The sequence below is a fragment of the Lutra lutra genome, chromosome 2 (genome assembly GCF_902655055.1).
Source record: "Lutra lutra chromosome 2, mLutLut1.2, whole genome shotgun sequence".
NCBI lineage: Eukaryota > Metazoa > Chordata > Mammalia > Carnivora > Mustelidae > Lutra > Lutra lutra.
In genome coordinates, this window is record NC_062279.1 from 56886750 (window position 1) to 56906668 (window position 19919).

The 19919-nt window shown below is 48.5% G+C and overlaps 2 long non-coding RNA genes across 5 annotated transcripts; one reads left to right on the plus strand and one right to left on the minus strand.

Annotated features, from left to right (window-relative positions):
- Positions 1-5591: 5591 nt before the first annotated feature.
- LOC125092948 (uncharacterized) lies at positions 5592-11657 on the plus strand. Of its 4 annotated transcripts, XR_007125114.1 has the most exons (6): positions 5592-5800; positions 6349-6556; positions 7133-7189; positions 7588-7703; positions 8073-8165; positions 8349-11657. It is a non-coding gene; the product is annotated as an uncharacterized LOC125092948 (long non-coding RNA). The 4 variants fall into 4 exon arrangements; XR_007125115.1 differs by lacking the exon at positions 5592-5800 and having other exon boundaries at positions 5863-6556; positions 7592-7703; XR_007125113.1 differs by lacking the exon at positions 5592-5800 and having other exon boundaries at positions 5865-6556.
- Positions 11658-14769: 3112 nt separating this feature from the next.
- LOC125093302 (uncharacterized) lies at positions 14770-18386 on the minus strand. Its single transcript, XR_007125198.1, has 3 exons — positions 18325-18386; positions 17550-17622; positions 14770-14822 (listed from the first exon to the last, which is right to left on the minus strand). It is a non-coding gene; the product is annotated as an uncharacterized LOC125093302 (long non-coding RNA).
- Between the last annotated feature and the right edge of the window lie 1533 nt (positions 18387-19919).

Below are 19919 nucleotides of genomic sequence, written 5' to 3' on the forward strand. Positions count from 1 at the left end.
CTCAGACACAATCCTACAAGATATGAATCACGTTCAGGGTTTTTCTACCACCCCCCTCGCCCCGACTTGTCAGCTGTCTCATTTATGATTGACAAGATTTCCATTTCAGTAATTTCTACTAATTCTGCTTCAAATCTGTATATCTAATGAACACACCAGTCGGCACCTCATTTTTAGTCAGGACCATTTTTTTCTCGTGCAATGCACTGACTTCATAATTTGCAGTACAAGGTAGCTGCCGCTAAACGAAACTCGAAGAAAGCCTTGTCCAGTTTGCATGAAAACAGTATCTGGCATGTGAATACACCCATAATATCCTCTCTAGGCTCTCATCCTTTATGCATACGAACACTGTTTGCATGCTCCCGTCAGACTCTTAAACCCAAACAAGGTTTTTCTCTTTGTAAAGGTATGTTGAATTGTATATCTCTGCATAAGAACAAAAAAGAAAAACAGTTTGTCTGCACCGAAAAGAAAAAAAAAAAAAAAACACAGTCCAAGTTCTCCAATGCAAACACAATCTGACACATGCTAAAAATTGCCTGAAGCACTGGTGAGTTATAGATCTTCTCCCTGGGGCAGATAATTCATAAGGAAATAGCCTCATGCCCTATGTAGCAATTGAACAAAAATATTTACTTGCAGTAATATCAGATGATAAGGGGAGCAGGGTTTCTTTCTGGGCAAGGGGGGAGGGAGAGCCCTGTGGTAGAGGCCCATCATAAGCATTGCAAATGAATCATTAGTCGTCATCCTGCAATCTAGGTCAGGATGGAGCCAAAGGGAAGGGCTTTTAAATGGGCTACAGGGCTCAGGTTGGATCTGCTTCTGTGAAGGCACAGAGGCAGACACTTATGTTGTGGTGAGGCATTCTAAAGGGAATACAAAAATGCTTTCACCTGAGAGAGGGACCTTTTCCTGACCCAGAGAGTAATCAAGAACAAAGAGGGTTGTACTTTCAGATGAATGCCATTTAAACACACACACACACACACACACACACACAACTTTTCTCTAAGCATTCTGTGTTCAACTTTGCAGGCCCTGAAGAGTGTCTGCCAGATAGATGTTAGAAGGGAGAGAGTATCTTTCCGACTCAGGAACCTGTGGGTTGTCTTTTAAACAATGCAATTGTACACTATTTTGGTCGAAAAGGACTTCCCAAGTCATCTCCTCCAGGCATCTCGTCCTGAATAAGAGGATATGAAACAAGAAAAGAGGGACCTACTTGCCCAAGGGCATATGAGTCATCTGCACACAACTGTTTAATTTTCTTTTATTTCTTAAAGATTCCGTTTTGTGCAATAGGAATAATTTATTAAATAAGGCAGAAACAAAACAAACTGACTTGGCAACTGCCACCCGATAAACTAAATTGGTGTCAAGTATTCTTGCCAGGGGCCTCAGCCTTCCCCCAAAATGATTATGAAAGGCTGCTGCTTGGCGGACCACTGTCTTGGAGGTCCTTCCTGAAAATCTCCAGCCCTGGGCTGTTGGTACTCAATCCACTTGGCCAAAGGCTTTGAGACCTTTGTGTGACTCCTGCCCTACCCCTCTGGGGCCACAAGAGGCGGGCAGTGTGTGCGTTTCAAAATACGTTCTGAAATATCACTAAAACTAGAGACGTTTAAATAGAAAGACTTGAATTCCAAAATTAAATCCAAGCTACGCACTAAATGTAGTTGCTAGGGTTGGTGGGCTATTTCTTTTATTTGCCAAAATCATAAGAAAACTTAAAGGTCAAATGGCATACGAGGAAAATAGGCAAGAAAGGAAGAGAATCAATTTTGTCTTTAATGCTAGATTTGCTACAAACCATCCACATGATATCCGGAAGCAATGTCGCCTTCTGTCTAGGCCTCGCTTTCCTCTTGCTTTTCCTCTTTTGTACGAAGCAGAAGAAAACCAAATGATCTCTAGGCTTCCAGCATTAGGGTTATGCCATTCCAAGGATATCTCCAAAACTGACTTATTTTTTGCAAGCCACAGTCACTGTAGAACTCTCTGTAGCTGTTTCCAAGATGTGAACTGACACATTAGTGTCTGCTAAATTCATGTAAAGCTTCCAAAGGAGGTAGTTTCACTATTGAAATCATTCTCCAAAATAATGGTGACTGACTTGAGACTAAGAGCTTATTAATCTAACCCTCTAACCAGTATTTTTTTCCCCACTTCACTTTCCAGATTGACTTGTGAGGGCTTTTTTCTTTTTCCTCTTCCTTCTTTTAAAATATTTGTTAAGGCCTGAAAAGAACTAGGAATATGGGGTACGCAGTACGTGTAGGCACACATAAATAAGTCAGAACAAGCCTGGTTCTTGTCTAGCCTGAACACTTCGGTAGGAAAAGAGCTCTGTATTCCATTTCTTTGGCCACCACAACTTGAAGGTTATAGAATATTCTATTTCAGGACACTTTTAGGACGGAGGAGCCCATTTAAAAGTACTGCAGTGTTATTTTGATTTCTGCCACTGAATGAATCACTCCTCCTGAATGCAAACACCAGCAAAGAATGCGTTAGACGATCCACCATCATATTAAAAATTAAATCCGGCTGCATTTCATAATGGGCTTTCCTTTTTAAAGCATGGTTTCATCTTTTCACCATGGAAATTGCGTTCTGATGGCTGTTCTTTATTGTTAACACTGAGGCATCGGCCGAGGTCAGAACCCTGCCTCTCTGAACAGGGAACCAAAATGTCACAGACACATGGTACACTTGGCAAATAATATATTTCTTTCCAATCTCCTGTGTGTCTTCAGTTTGCCTAGTGTCATGCTTGTGGTAAGCTGAAGAGAGTTTATTTCTCGGGTCTTCTTTCCTTCCTTTGGTGGAACCAGCGGGAGGCGTGCGATTTACAATGAATTCAGAAGTGCACCTCTTTTGATTTTTGTTGTTGTCTTTATTTTAACCTCCAAGAAGAGAGAAATTTAACTCAGTCTTCACCCCAGGCTAAGCTAATACTTAGGTCATGTCTGAGCTCTCTGGGGAACCCCGCTTTATACCATCCGAGGGGCAATGGTGTCTTTTCACGTGGAGCAGCACAGCTGTCCAGCCATATGGGCCCCAAACAGCCCAGTCAATCGGATTTGGGGAGGTTTTACAATGTAATTTCTTAACGTGCTAGTATTTGGGGTGAGTTTGATCAGGGGTAGAGACAGCTCTTAAGCCCAAGGGTTTAGGTTTTAAGAAGCCATCACAAATGTCCCAGCATCTGATCAGACTGGTTAAAAACAGATAAGAAATCTGTGACTGGGGGAGGGGAAAGGACTCCTGACCCCCTCGTTGGAGAGAGCCCCAGGGGTATGCTGTAACTATTAATTCGGCATCAGCTGCCTTTTTTTTTTTTTCTTTTCTTTTCTTTTTTAACCCGGGGCTCATCATTTAAGGCGTTCCCACTCAGGCCTGCAGAGCATGTTACAAAACCATCTCTCTGCTCCCCTCCCCCCATGCCGCAAGATGAGAGAGCAAATATCCTGCATTGCAGCAACCGCGCTGGAGGACCGCATTGAAACCGTCCTCAAGCTAAACAAAACCAGGCCTTTGAGAAAAACCTAGAGAAGGGCAGCAGCGGTGTGTCCTGCTGCCTCTCGGGCAAAACGCACTTCAAGTCGCAGCCCCGTCCCTCCACGTAGAAGGGGTTCGGAAACTGCCTAAGGCATTCATAAGGACTAGAAGACAGTCCTGAATTTAAAACCCTCATCAAAATGGTGGAAGTCCTGAACCAAACTACCGCCAATACAGTTTTTTCCACCCGAAAAGTATTTTAGTTGGAGGGGAACCGTTAGCAGAATGGTAAGTTTTCCCCCAGAAAGCTATCCCACACCATGGCCCTTTCCAACTAACTACACAGTCTTCAGAATTAACAATCTATTGCAGGAAGATTTTATATATTTTCCTTCTCCTCTCTGTTTCTCCCTGTCTCTCCGTCTCGCTCTCGCTCTCAATTTAAACCAAGGCTTTCCTTTTCTTAGAATTTACAAAAACTGCTTATTTTTAAGCTTTCTCGTGGTACGCTGTTGGAGGCAGAAAGCCAGTGCTACGGGGTTTTGAGACTGCTATTCTTTTATGGGGACAAACACTCTGTAATTGACAACAACCCAAACGGCCTTGAAGCTGGCGGGACAGCGCCCAGGGTCACCATTGATCTGGACCCTTCGGGCTCCGCGGGCGCTCATCTGCAGCGACCCCCGCAGGACCGCTCTCCACCGCCCCGCACCGGCCATCTGATTTGAAGAGCTGCTTTCAGCTGTCGGGGGCTGGTGCTACACCTATCCATCTCTCGGTGCTCTGAAACCAGCGCTGCCCAAGAAACAGTTTTGGTTCTGTTGTTTCTGTTGTTGTTGTTTGAAGTACTCAAAGAAGAAAAGCCGGAGTAGAAGAAGCAGATGGGCCCTGCGTGTGCGGAAATCGCCGGGGCTGGCGATTACCTCCCGCCGCTGCCGAACGCACTCCTGGGGGAAGACGGAAGATCTCTCATTGCTGGAGCTGGGTTTTTGTCGGGGGTTTAGGCGGGGGCTGTCTTTGGGTTTTGTGTTTATGGGCAGATTCATTCTGAGTCCTTCCTTACGACCAAGCTAACCCCGGGCTCCCGGAAAAACACAAAACACGGCCACAACCATCACAACAAAAGGCACCTCCCCGAAGTGAGTCTAAATGTACGCGGGACGGGTGGCGGCCGGACGTGGAGACGCACTTTTGTGCCTCTCTAATCTCGGGAGTCCATCTGGCCCCGGCGGGCGCTGGGCGGCGGGGCGGGGGGGGGGGGGGGCACTGTGGGGAAGGGCCGAGAGGAGGGGAGCCGGGATGGGCGCGCGCACGTACCCAGAGGCGCAGGCACGCGCGCCCGCTCTCCTTCACATTCACCTTGACTGCAGGGGGGCGGAGGATGGGACTACCTTCCCCCATCACCACCAGCCCTTCTCCCTAATCCACCCCATCTCCGCCGCTGTCCTGCCCAGACTCTGCTAGGGGCTGGGAGGGAGAGATGGTGGGGAGGTGCAAAGGCGCTCGGGTCGCCGCAGCGGCCGGACAGCCGCGTGCTCTCCGCAGTGATGTCAACCTCATCCGCCGCAGCACACCCCCCCCATCCACCCCCACCTCGGGCCTCGCCCGCGCTGTAGTCCGCGGAAACCCCCGTCTGGCGCCTCCAGCCGGGGGAAGAGAAGCAGGGGGCGTGCCGGTGTCCTGAGCCCCCCACTACTTTTGCAAAAGCGGGAGAAACAGGGAGTGGACGAACCGTGGTGCCGCAGCTACTAGGGCGGAGGAAGGGGTGGGGGACGATGGACCTGGGTGTAGGTTTGACGCCCAGGACTGCTGAAGGGAGTCTGCCCGGGACTGGTGCAGCCGGGGTTACGTTTAGGGGGCGGAGGGCACGCATCACTGCAGGTGCCGCGCTTGTGGGCACGGCGAAAGCGCCCCCTTCGCCCAGGATAGAAACGGATAAACGGAAGCGCGTGTGAGTGTGGGGGTGCGAATTGCCACCTCCAGCCTTGGCTTTCCCGCTCTTCCGAGCGCTCCCACTTCTCACTTTCCCCAAATCCGCATTTTCCTTGGCACAGCTCTCCCGGAGCAAGAAGGAGAGGGAGGTACCCGGGGGCAGTGAGAATGACGTGTGCTGGTGCAGAGAGCGGGTGGGGGGCTGCGGGCCCCGCTCTGTGGACCGGCTCCTAATCCTCTTGTTTTCGGTACAGTCAGCAGATGTGGCTTCTTTTAGCTGAATAATCCGTTAAAGGAATAATAATTTTTAAAAAGGAGATCGACCTCACCCAAAGAGGATGGCGAACGAGATTAGGGCTGGGTAAGGATAAATTAAAAGGCTCCAAATTCTGTCTGTCCCTCTCTGCCTTCCTCTCTACCCACCTCCCCCTCCCTTCACCACCCACCCCTCCCCCCCTTCTTCCTCATCCCCTGCAATCCGCACTCGACGCGAGTTCACGCGGAGGGCTGGATTTTCAGGCTGAACCGCAACTTGCGCTGCGCGTTATTATTATTCATCTGAGGGTGCTGCCGCCACAACCTTTGCCTCCTGCGCTCCTCTCCTTCCCCCCGGCCGCTGCCGCCAACAGTGCAGTCCCTCCTGCACGCATGCTCTGGTTCACCGAGGGGAGATTCTGAATTTTTTTATCGTGCTCATGATCATCATCATGATGTTCCTTATCATGGTTATCATTTCCTCCTGCCAGGTGGAGCGACCACCAGCGCCTTCTCGCCACCCGCCCCTTCCCCAGCGAAGGAAGCAATTCCGGCCCGGCCGCGGTGGCCGCTCCCTAGATGCGGGTTTCCTTTGCCTCTCCGCATCCCTCCCTCTTTCATCTGCATGTATATATCTTGATTCCTTTATTCCAGTAGATCTATTGCCTTTCCATGGGCTGGCCGAAACGCTGAGGACTGCCACCAGTCTCTTAAAAAGAAGAACAAAAAGAGGAAGACCTTGAGTGGACCCCAGGACAAAGCACTTTGGGCTCGGCAAGAAGGGACGCGCGGGAGCGCTGACTCCGAACGAGAGTGATCTCCGGTGCCAAGGAGCGCCCACCCAGCGTGCGGACCTCTGAGGGTATTCGGATTGAATTTTATTTATCCTCTTGGCATGCTTGAACAGTGACACTGTTGGAGAGGGCTAGGGTTTGATTTTGTTTAGTTTTTCTGGGAAAGCGAGCTGAATGGTGGGAGATCAGATAGACTTAAGTTGGCTTTCCTGCTCCCCTGCCTGGCCTTCTCGAGATCCGGGTGTTGGAGAAGAGAGACTAGGAAGCAGAAGGCTTAGAAAAGAGTAGACACCGGAGATGTTGTCAGCGAGCTAAGGGAAGGTTGAGGTGAGGGGTAGGTGAGTGGAGATCGGCCAGCTGGAGGAGGATTTCGAAAATAGGAGGTCTCTTTAAAAACCCCCCTTTGGGTTCACAAGATGAGTTTTGCTGGGGAGGAGAATATGGTTGTCTGTCCATAGAAGCTCTGAGAAATTGATGAAAAATTGATATGTCCATGTACACACATAAGGAGGCGTCTGGATTTGTGTGTAAACAGAGCAGAGAGGTGGAGGAAGGCATGGAGGGAGGGGGCTTAAAATAATGTCTTATTATCCCTTTGGCTTTGGGGACTCTCATCCTCTGTCCCTCCCTCTTTTTTGACCCAGGGATCCAGCTGCATTAGACACGAATGACCTTTTAAATCTACACCCACCCTTTACCTGGTAAAGCCCGTTGACAGTTTGGGGTGGGGTGGGGTGGGGTGAGGAGAGTGGTAGGGGTGTTTTGAAGACATATATATATTCTCTCTCTCCCTCTCCCTTCTCTCCCCTCCTCCCCTCTCTCCTCCCTTTTCCCTCCTCCCGTCTCCTCCCCTCCCCTCTGTCTCCTCCTCCCTCGCTCTCCCCCCATCACTCTTTCTCTTCCTCCCTCCCACCTCCCTCACTCCCTCCCTCCCTGCTGCATTTTGCATGAGCTATCTAGGTCATTAGCATTTTAGCGTATGCAAGACTTGACAAAGCTGATGAGGGGCCAGATGGGCCTCGCTCTTATGGTTTTTTTTTTTTTTTTTCCTTTTTTTCCCCCTCTTTTCCTTTTTCCCCTCCACCACTTGGGACCTGAGCAAGAGGACTGCAGCAGGCGAGTTTCGAAAGGCTGCCTCCCAGATCCCGGCCCGGAGCGCGGCAGCTCGCCCCTGCGGCACGCCCGGCCAGCCTGCGCCCGCACTCAGCCAAAGAGGTAAAGGCGGCGGCGGCGCGCCCTGCCCTGGTAGCTGCTGCCAAGCCCCCGCTGCCCTCCGCGTCCTGTGCCCTGGACTTCCTCCTCCACCTGGTCCCCCTCAGTTTACTGGGCTAAACTGAGGGTGAGAGGTGGGTGGGTAGGGTTTGCTGTGCTGGGGCGAGGTGGGGTTTGGTGTTGGGTTGTTTGTTGTTTTTTGGGATTGTTTTTTTTGTTGTTGTTGTTGTTGTTTTTCATTGTCTGGAGCTGCAGGGGAGGCGAGGCGCGAGGAAGGGGCTAAGGGAGTCGGGGTAATTAACACGGGGGAGGCACCCCTCCGTCTCCCACTTCCACCCACACCCCCAACCCTCCACCCCCTCCGCTTTGCAGGAAAAAGCCTGGATCCGAAAGGATGGGGGAGAACAAAGAGCCTTTGGAAGACGTCGCTGTTATCTCATTGTCTGTGTGATTGGGGGAGCTGCGGTAGGGAGGATGCTGTGGTCCTGTTCTGCCTGCCTCCCCACCCCCATCCCTCTCCCCGCTGTCAGTGCGCACGCACGCGCGCTTTTTTTTACTTATTTTTCCTTGTTTTCTCATTCCATCTTCTCCCCAACCCCCCCCCCCCCTTTCATCCACCTGTCCTTCCTTCCTCCTTTCCTTCCTCAGGAGAAAGGCCTCTCTCTCCGTGTTCACAGCGGACCTTGATTTAAATGTCCATACAATTAAGGCACGCGGTGAATGCCAAGAATGGGGCTGGCTGAGCACCGTCGGTCCGCGAGGGCCCGCCGGGAAGGAGCCACGGAACCGAGGCGCCCTCCGCAGAGCTCAGCGCCGCGTCTTTGGGCGGGAGGGGTCTCGGTCTTCCGCCGGCCGGGCTGCCCCGAAACCGAGCCCTTGGGGTGGGGAAGTGTGCAGTTTGTGACAGACAGGGGGCTTAGAAACACAGACCGACAGGGAGAGAAGCTGATTCTGTGACAGAAACACAGATCTGTGCAAGCACAGATGCGATGGGGGCGGGGGGGGGGGGGTTGCCTGTGAGCGCATGACGGAGTGCTTCTGTATGCATATTTTTCTCTGGGCTGGGGACGCATTGTATGTGGGTCGACACCTTCCGTGGCTGTGTTTTTGTTCTGGGCTTAGCTTTTGGTTTGCCCTTAAAAAAAATAATCTGGCATCCGGAGACTGGTGGTCTGTGCCAGGGCTTGCAGATATATTGTGTTCTCCTTGAGATGGGGGGTGGGGGGTAGGAAGGGGGGGTAGCCAGTTGGAAGGGAGGAGGGAGGTGTTTGTCATTCTTTGCTGTAGAGATGGAGGCACCTGACAAGCTTAAGGAAGTCATGGGATATATGAGGAAGAAGGAACAAACTCCTGGAAGGTTCACCAGCTTGATGGGGGCTGAAAGCCTGGCCAGGGCTCTTAGGAGCATCTCACTTCCTCCTTGCTGCTGTAATTGTAGTTTCAGGCAGAGATCCAGGAGATGCAGAGGAAGGGAGAGGCGCCATAATCTACATGTACCAAAGTGGGGGAGGGAATGAATTCCTTCTTAAATGGGAACCGAAGGAAAAACAGATTGTGCGCAAGTGTTGCTGAGGAAAGACTGTTTTGAAAGAGGCTGTCAGGGAATGGAAAGGGCTAGCCCTCCCTCATCCTGAAGAACCTGCTTCCCAAATCAGGCCTTCCTCCCCAGCCCTAGATGGAGAGCAGCAGCTGGTCCTAGGGAGAACCCCTACCTGTGGAGGATGGTGGCAAGACCTAAACTCATAAATTTGCAGGTGGAGAAAATGGTAGAGGCGCAGTTCCCCGCAGAGAAAGGAGGCCAAGAGCTGGATCTTCCCACCAGGAAGGCTGCTACGTCCCTTTCCCCACCCTTGGCAGAGGCCTGTCTTTGCAAGGCCAAGGCCATAAGGGATGCTTGGGATTTTAGTTTGATTCCTAGGCCATTAATAGAGGCCTAAAGGAGTCTCAGGTGAAGCTTGCTTATTTTGTTCAGCAAAGCGCCTGGCTAACCCACTTAAGCAAATTAGTATTCAGAGATGCCATGGAGCCCTAGCCTCATTTCCTCCAAAATACTTATGGAGTACCTCCTATGTGCCAATCATTGTATAATTATTATATCTTAGGTTCTTCCTTTGCCCTCCTAAGGGAGTGTCTGGAGTCGGTTAGGTTAAGTGCCCCCTCTAGATACTTCCAGAACCTTCTTTGTGGAAATGTGCCACAACCCGCTCACTCCTGCAGAGGGAAGACCGCAGTTCTCATCATGCAAACTGCGGGCATGGTGCTATCTCTCAAGTCCCAGAAGTCAAGTTTGGCCAAAGGACAGAAAAGAGCACTTTATCTGGCCTCTGAGCCTTAGCCCTCGTTGTCCTAATAGTCAGTGGCCGCCACTGCCTTCAAAACAGACCAGCCTCCAAATGGTGCTTCCTTGGGGTGTAAATTCCCTTTCCTCTCCCGTCCCTCTTACCTAAGGAGGCTGCTCTGATGTTGGGCTGGGGTGGGGGCGGGGTAGGCACGGTTTAAGCCTCTGATGACCAACACTTTGCCCCACGGTTGTGGGCGATAGTGGGATTTGTCTCTGTAATTGCTTCCCCATAAGTCCATCAGACATGGCCGTGCCCTTTCACTGATGCGCCTGCCCGTCAGTACAATCTCCAGATGCCTCCCCAAGTAATGGCCCTTTTAGGTGGAAACCTAACACGCTTCTCCCTGAGAGCTTAAACCACAGGCACCATGGACATGGCCCCCGCCAGGTTCCTGAGGCTGATAAACTAGGCAGGGAGGGGCATATTTTTTATGACTTATGTAAACTCTTGTTCCAGAAAGCATTAATGGGTGTGGGAGTGTTCTAGGTTTGCCGGGTCTGTGTGCCTGGGTGTGAGGGTTTTCCTGTGTTCACCAGGTCTCGTTATGAAATGTATTTTTACGTGGGGTTTTAATAGCCGAAAATGGCCAAGATGAATGCACCACTTTGCCCCTGGTGTAATTTCAAGGCCCCTTTTGTGTTCACCAAATAGAGGCATCCGAGCGAAGTCAGTCTTAGCTTCTTGCCTTCTGTTATATTCAGGGCCTATTTATACCTGCTGATACTTACGTAAGAAAACTGAGATTTATGCCCTTCCAAGGCATTTCTTTAACTCTCAGCATCATCTGCTCGCTTGTCTAGTTGAGCCCCTTTAGTTACATCCTTGCCTTAAACGAAGGGAAAAACATACGATTTTTAAAACACAGGACGTATTAAGGCAGTTCGCTGACTGAATATGCCAAGGCGGCCTCCAGGAGTCCCTACCCATCACCATCATTATGGGGCTCATGACTGTGGGAGCTCCTTTGTTGCTCAAGGTGACTGTACCAGATATATTAAGATGGATTTAGAAATGTTATCAAAGGAAAAATCGGTAATATTATTCTTTCTCCTGCCAGAGACGGCCCAGGCCCAGATCTCTGTTTAAGCAGAAAAGAAACTGATCTTTTAACAAAATCTAAGGTAAATTTCTCTTATCCTTTCTGTCACCAGAGGGGTGGGGAGCAGGGACAGGTTTTGTGGCTTAGCCAGAGAAGCGAATAACAAGGTAGAGGCAGACTTTCCAGTAGGCATATGCCCATACACATATATATGTACATTTTCTCTCATAATCATATACATTGCTTACATTTATAGGAAAGCATTTAAACACATACACACACACATCTATACTCTCTGCACAGGAAGACAATTTTCTCTTTCCCTCAACTTACATAATACCCCCACCCCTTGTTCCAGCCTTAGAATGGAGTCCTCTGGGGGCAGCTGCAAAGCACTCTCCCTAGGACAGATGGAGCCTCCCTTCCTCATCTACTCTGTGGGTGGTTTCAGAGTTCCATGAGTCAACTGGGACCAAAGGCTGTGCTGGTGGTATGTGTGTTTGATTCACGGGGATGAGTATGTCAATAACAACAATTATGAGAATTATGATACCTAATAAAGATTTTTTTTCTTCCAAATCCCATCTATAATTCTTTCATTTGGGTGTTTTTGCCAAGTCCTTCCCCATTTGATTCCAGTGGAAAACAACGACAACAACCACCCAAAAAAACAAAAAAAAAAAAAAAAACAAAAAAAAAAACCCAAACCCCCAAAAAACATTTAATAGTTAATTGCATCTCCAATGTAGACCTAAAACAAGAAAAAGGACTTCAAATGGGATTCGGTCCAGTCCATGTGTGCTGTTCTGTGCCACCCCAACCGGATGCCGGCGGCCTGGAGAGATCTGCACCAAATTTAGATGGCCTGGAAAAAATGCAGGCCTGAGAGCAGAAAATGTTCCAGGTCAGAAATGAAGAGTCAGCAGCTCTCAAAAGGTTCACCTTTTCATTTTCTTACCCCTCTCCCTTTTGTCTTAAGATAGAAATATTTGCCTGGGTCATGGCTGTCGACGCCCCCTAGAATAAACCTCCAGGATGACCCGGGGCTTTCTCAGAATTACTGTGGGGAGGCAGGTTTATTTGAAATTATTTATTTCTTAGACATGTACAAATAGTGAGACCTAGAACCTAGGAGGCAGTATTGTCGTTGGAAGTTCCACTTGCTACTTGAGGTGACCTCTTCAAGGCCGTTGTTGCTGGAGAGGAGGGAGCGCCCTGCCCAGCCTGGGTGCAGGGGTGCCGGCTAGGCCTGGCCATCCACCCGGCCCGCAGCCCCATGCCTGGAGCTTCGCAGTGACCTGAATTCCGACGTGCACAAGGCTTTCGCTTTTTCTCCTAATGCCCCTGAGACCTCTAAATGGAGCAAGGCGAAGATGAACAGGCGCTGGTTTCCTTTTTCTTTCCTTCCTTGCCCCTGTTTTCCCAGCTTTGATTTTTGTTTTGCTTTGTTTTTTGTTTCTCTTGCCTGAATCAAGAAACGGGTCCCCGAAGCCCTGGGTATCCCGCATTTCCAAAGCTTCGGACTGATCCAAGGTGCGGGTGGTCGCGCAGACAGCAGGGTGTCCTGGGCGCGGAGCCCCCCAAATTTCGCTCCAGCGCCAGAAGGACAAACGAAGGTCAAGTTAGAGATAATTACGGAGTCGGTGGGAATGGTGGATGAATTGAGGCGGGGTACATCTTCAGCTTGGAAGAATGGGACACGGCAAACCAAAGGCCGCGGGCGGAATGGGCTGCCTCCCCCGTTCCCAGCACCCGGGCGCTTTCCCGAGCACGCAGGCCGAGGCCTAGATCCTGCGCCTTCCCGCTGCGCACCGGGCCGGCCTTGGCGCGCAGAGGACCCGGGCCCCCAGGACGGTCCCTCTCCCCTCATCCTTCTCCAGGCCTCCTTCCTGTCAGCTCCAGGACCTTCGGTCTCTACGACCTCACCCAGCACCCGGGAAACACCCGGGAAAGCCGCGGGATGCGCGAGAAAGAGGGAGGGGCATAGCCCAGGGAGGAGGTTGGGATAGATCCCGACGAAAAGTCTCGGTTTAACCCCTCCCGGGCTTCCCACCAGCCCAGGGCCCGGGTGAAAGCTCTTTAGGGGTGATTTTTGGAAAGGGAGCGGTGTTTCTGGCCCCAGTACGTCCTCGGTGACTGCCCTTTACACCGCCCAGCCTCCCCTATCCCCCTACCCACCGAGCCCTGGCAATGAGGCCAGGTCACTGGCTGGCACGGTCCCCCAGGACCCAGCAACCCACCACCCCCAGCGACAGGTCCTCGCCATTCCCAAATACCTTCCTCCCCGACCACCACCACACTCTAAGAAGGCAAAACAACCACCATGGAATCCTCAACCCAGAAGAAAAACGACACTTTTCTCCTTCAGCCTTAGCGCTAGTCTCAGCACCAGAGGAGATGGAGCCCCTGAGAAGTGGGCGGGAAACATAGGAGCAGACACTCTGTCTTCGTGAGCCCCCAAACCCCAGGCCTGGCCCCAGGCAGAGGAGACACTCAGCCTCCCTTCAACTGGTCTGCTGGACCAGCACCTCTTGTAAAAAGAACTTAAACCCCCCTTTTCTTCACCTGCTAGGCCCACCAGGGTGCAGAGTCAGTGCTGTGAGGCTCCTTTGGATTAACAGGCCAGTGCCCTGAAATAACCTTCAGAGCCTTGTCTCAAGGTCATGTGCCCAAAGAAAGGAGGCCAATTGGCCTCAAGAGGCTACTGGTCCCTTCAGGAGGATTCTGGCAAAGGTCATACCACCGAAAGCCTCTGATACACAGGAGAGTGCACCTGGCCTTCACAGGGGGCTTCCCTTCAGCCCCCTCTCACACTTACCCAGATTGATGTGGCAATATTTATTCCCATTTAATTGAGACACTGGTTTAATTTCAGATTGCCTCGGTTTAAGGCCCAATGGGGTTTTCTGCAGCTCTTTTCCCCAGTGCCTCTACAGAAACTAATTGCTGTTAATATCCAATTTTGGCTTTATTATTCGTTAGCCAATTATGGATCCCATAGCCCAGGCCCCTTGCTGCTTACCGCCTCTGCTGGAATCAGCTAACGCTATGCCTGGCTTCTGCTTCTTGCCTTTGCCTCTCTTCAGACCCTTCCCCCACTCCAAGAAGATTTACAGGACACATCAGTCATTTGGTTGGTCCCAATACTTAGCACCGTTGGGGATGGGGGGGTGGTATTTTCGTGCTTTTTTTCCTCCTTTTGAGGGAGACTTCTTCTTTGCAGGTGAAGTAAACAATTCCCACTTTTTAAAAAAGAAAATGCAAGTTTTTTTGCTCCCTCTTCGCCACCTCTGGGCTTTCTTTTTCTGGAGCCATTTTTGAAGTAGCCTGTTTTAGCCAGAGGCGAGCACAGTGCTTCAGCCCTAGAGTTTCCTCTCCCTCCTGGAACTCCTGTTATCTCCCCCAGGGCCCTGCCAAAAGCTACAGCTACCCCGTGTGTATAACACCATGGGCTCTAACAGTAGAGTGCTGGGACCAGGTCATTTCACATTTCAAGGAGGGAAACATGAAAAAGTAATTTGGGAAAGGCACCATTTTCAGAGATGAGAAGGGAGCTGCTTTTGTCTCTAGAAACCGCTCCTGCTTTAGTTCCTTACAAGGTGGAGCTGACGCCACTGGGGGCAAGAGCCTTTTAAAAAAGTGGTTTTGTTTTGGGCTTTTTTTTTTTTTTTTTGCCTCTTTTTATTTGTGTGCCCCATGTTCACCGACATGCAGAAGCAAACACTTCCCGTTACTGGTGCTCTACAAACAGGAAAATAAAAGTAAAAATCATAACTGACAGCAGGAAGATCCTTCTTTGTCTGTCTTCCTTTCTTCCCTCATTTTGAAATAACGCTTTACATGCTCTAATGTGCTCTTATAGTTATCTCTAGCAGTTCTATAGCAACCTGCATTGTGTCCACATCAGAATCGATGGAAATAAAACGGAATGTCAGAGCAGCTGGCTTTAGCTGAGGCCTTCCTTTGCCACATGGAGGTCCATCCCCTTCGGAGGAGGCTGAAGACTCAGCATGGCCAGAGAGCGCAAGGGTCAGGTTATTAAGAGGGAGGAAGTGGGGGTGAATGTTGTGTAGGTCTGGGACACTGTTAAGAAGGTGCCTTACACATAAGGCTCAGTAAACACCACCAAATTGGATGTAATTAAATTAGCAGCAGCTGTCCTTTTCTTGCAGAAAAGCTTCAATTATGCTTTAAGGGATTTGGGGCAGAGGACAGACAGAGTGACCTCACAGAGAACGAAGGGACCTAAAAATGTTTCTGGTTCATCCCCTAGCCTCAGCCCTGCTTGACTCATGCAGGTGTCTGGAGTTTGATTTTAAAACAGTGCATGAGTTTTAGTAAGACCACATACATGCCCACAGCAGGGGTTGGGGGGGCATAGGTACATAAATAAATATCGATTTCTATTTCCTTCAACTGTAGTCCTCCCAGCCCCTTGGAAACATCTATAGTCTCAATGGTCAACAGGTGTTAGGAAATTAAGCCATCTCACAGTAATTTGTGAGTTGTTCAGTCTCTTAAGTTTCCCAGAGATATTTCTATTTTAGAAGAAACCCTTAAAGTAACAAGTGGGATTCAGTTGTAGGAGTTTCTTATAAAGGCATCCAAGAGTGGGAAAGCGGAAGAGCATCAACTTTCCCACTTTTCATGTGAGGAAAGTATCATCGCCCCTTCATTCCAGACAGACCAGTGCTCCAAACACATAGATATGACATAGTTCATAAGAAAAAAACATCTCGGGGCAACTGTCTGGCTCAGTGAATGGAGCATGTGACTCCATCTCAGGGTTTTGAAAGTTCAGGTCCCATATTGGGTGTAGAGGTTACTTAAAAAATAAAATTGGGGTGTTTTTGTTGTTGTTTTGGGCTTTTTTTTTTAGAGAGAGAGAGAGCATGTGAGTGGGCAGGGAGAAGGAGGAGAGGGAGACAATCCTAAGAAGGCTTCACCAGCACGGAGTCCGTTGTGGGGCTCAATCTTACAACCCTGAGATCGTGACCTGAGTCAAAACCAAGAGTCAAAGATGCTTAACCAACTGAGCCACCCACGTGCCCCCCAAAAATAAAATCTTAAAAAAGAAAAGAAAAGAACACATTTCAGGAACCCCAAATGAATCCTTGTTGGTTCCCTCTTTAAGCTCTGATGTTCAACTAATCCCAAGAGAAGACAGGGAGGAGCACTGAGCCCTGAAATAGCCTGTGATTTTTTTTTTTTAAGATTTTATTTATTTATTTGACAGAGAGAGAAATCACAAGTAGGCAGAGAGGCAGGCAGGGAGGGGGAAGCAGACTCCCTGCTGAACAGAGAGCCCAATGTGGGCCTTGATCCCAGGACCCTGAGATCATGACCTGAGCCGAAGGCAGAGGCTTAACCCACTGAGCCACCCAGGTACCCACAATACCTATGATTTTTGCATAATAAACCAGTTCAGGTTAAGGCCACCACCACATTTAAAGTCAGCCCTTTCAGGTCACTTTGCATAATTGTGGATTCTGATTTCACTATTCCATGAACGACAATTAATTTTTCCATCAAATCCTGGACTATGGGATAGGGTGAGACTTCCCTCCAGAAGTCCAAAGCAAACCCAAAGGAGTTTCAGGCAAAACTGGAATTGGGCAGAGCTTGACTTTGCCCCAGTCCAGCCTTGGTTTTGTGTACTCTCCTCCCTAGCTGGCCTTTCCCTTGTCTAAAGGAGCTCCTTCTTCCCCTTGACACCCTGACTGTGTCCTGTCCCCACAGTGCATCTGTGTTTCCAACAATGGCAAAGCCAGGTCCCAGAGTAGGTCCTTGTAGGGCAAGAGGCAGGAAGGATTATGACTTTTGTTCAGGCTCACACAGTAATGGCCTTCCCAGCTTTCTGCCAACCTCTTAGAAAACTTGGACTTGGAAAATGTCAAACGTTTCTCCCATCTTTCCACTGTTCCCCTTCTACCTCAGCATCTTGCCACCTTCGTGTGGACAATTAACCAATAATATCAGCGCAGCATGAGAAGTTCTGAGCAGAATCTTGCTGCCAAGCCACACTGCCTCCTTGTTGCATTAGACCTGTCTTGCTCAATTCCTGAATCACTCATCATATTACTGACTAAAAACTATCCAAAACAGCATTTGAGACATCTACGAACATCATTTAATGTAATACCAGGGACTCTCAGAAGTCTAGAGGGATTTGGTTTCTTCCTTTTTCTTTTTTCTTTTGAGACTTCCAGGGTATTACAAAATTAAGAAATGCCAAAAGCAGGGTCACCAAACTTGTAGTGTACTTTTTATACTTATAGTTAAGAATTTGAAATGACCTATGCAGTATGTATAGCATCGTCCCAAAATAGTACCAAAAGTTCTGCCTCTGAGACCCTCTGTGATTCTGGCACCCAAGCAGAAAGTCCTGCATGCTCAGGCCTACCCCTTAGCCCCCAGAGAGAGAGCATAGAATAGCATAGAGGACTGCCAGCTTTGGCATAAGACTACCTCTGTTTGATTCTTGGTTCCATCACTATGCCATGTGACTTAGGGTAAGTTGTTAAACCTCTCTGAGCATCTTCTGTAAAAAAATAAATAAATAAAAAATAAAAATGATGATAATAATGCTAGCCATATTTCTTAGAGTTGCTGTCAGGATTAAATTCGACCTTGCACGTTAAAACGTTTAGCATAACACAAAGCACTGTTCAACAGAATTATATGGAAGCGTAGATGGAATTTTAAGTTCTCTAGTAACCATATTTTAAGTCAGAAGAAACATGTGACATGAGTTTTAATCCTATGTTTTATTTAACCCAATAGATATAACCCCAAATATTGTAATTCACTCAATCAATACAAAAATTATCACGAAGATCTTTAACATTGTTTTACTCATAGTAAATCTTCAAACTTTGATGTATATCTTACACTTACCATGCCCACCAATTCAGATGCTAAATTTTCATCAGAGATACTTGCTTTGTTTTTAGAGTTCGCAAAATTCTTTTTGAAGAGGTAAATTTGCATGCCCCAGTTAGCTCTGACCATTCTTAAATATTTTCTCATAACCAGAGTATCTGTTTTTAAGTTTAAATTAAAGATCCCATTCTTCAGTTTGGTCATAGTTCAAGTGCTCAATAGCCACCCATGGCTAGTGGCTCCCACACCAGACAGTGCAGATCTCAGCATAATACTTGGCATAGAGTACCATGATTGCTCACTAGCCATTACTCTCAGGGCTGATCCCTCCCCAGACACAGGGAACAACTCCTTTTCTTACCTCAGACTCTAAATTGGAGCGGGCTTGTCCTTTGTTCCACCCCTGGGCTCTGAGGTGAGCCCTTCTTGACTTTCCCCATTGTGATTTCATGAGGCCTTCTGGAATCTCCAGGATTGTTTTGCCATGTGCTTATGTCAGGAGTGGGGTTAGCAAGGTTTTTGTGAAGGGTTATTCTTGGTGACAATAACTTGATACATCTGTGCAGCAGAAATGACTGGACTAACGTGGTCACACTGGTGACTGACATTTGTTCCTATTCACAGACCAAATTGTACATGAGAGAAAATAGACACGGGTATGGGACATGCTCCTAAATTTAATTCTGTGCTAATTTCTCATACTGTTAATTACGGATCTTTTCTAGCTTCCCCATCTTCATTTTTCAAGCAATTTTTATTAAAATCTTGCAGTGTGTCAAACACTGATGTCAGCTAGGAGGAATTTGTAGATTTGTAAGACTCACTCCCTCTCTGTCCTCAGTAGTCCTACAGACCACTGGAAAAACTAGGACAAAAACAAAAATAATTATGACAAAGCCCAATGTGATTGGTGTCATACGAAAGAGAGAGTCCTAATGCTAGGGGAGTTCAAACGAAAGAGATGCCTTTTCCAATGAGAGGGTTAGGAAAACTTCAAGAAGCAGGTGGAATATTGAGGTAGGGGGATGCTGAGTGGCATCCTAAATGGTAAGATTAGCTTGAGTGCCAGCCCAGGGACGAGGAGAGTCTGCAGGACTAAGCCTGGGTATGATGACAATATATCAGAAGGAAAGTTTGGGGCCAGATTGCATGTGGGAATTGCTGGATCATATAATGTCTTAGTCAGCTTGGGCTGCCATAACAAAATACCACAGACTGGCTGGCTTAAACAGCAGAAATTTATTTTCTCACAGATCTGGAGGCTGGAAGTTCAAGATCAGAGTGCCAGCATGGTCGGGTTCTGGTGAGAACTCTCTTCCCAGCTTGCAGATGGCTGCCTTCTTGCAGTGTCCTCATGTGACAAAGAGGAAGAAAGAGAGAACTTGGGTCTTTTCCTGTAAGGGTGAGCATGATGTTCTGACCCTCTTGGAAATCTAATCACCTCCCAAATATTATTTGGCAAATGCTGTCTCCAAATACCATCATGTGGGGGTTAGGGCTACAAAATATGAAGTTGGGGTGGGTGGGTGAGGGGACATAATTCAGTTCATAACACGTAGAAATCCTATTTTTTAATTTTTTGAGGAAGCACCATACTGTTTTCCATAGTAGCTGCACCATTTTACACTCCTACCAACAATGCATGAGGGTTCCAATTTCTCCACAATGTTGCCAGCCTTTGTTATTTTCTGTTGGTTTTTGAATAGCTGTCATCCTAGTGAATGTGAGGTGGTATCTTGTTGTGGTCTGATTTGCGCTTCTCTAAAGGCTAGTGATGTTAGGGCATCTTTTCTTGTGCTTATTGGCCATTTTTCTTTCATTGGCCATGTATATATCTTTTTTGGAGACATGTCTGCTCAAGTCCTTTGCCCATTTTTTAATTGGGTTGTTTGGTTTTTGTCACTGTTGTGACAATCATTACTTTGGCAAATCTGAGGCAATTCTGACAAGTGGAAC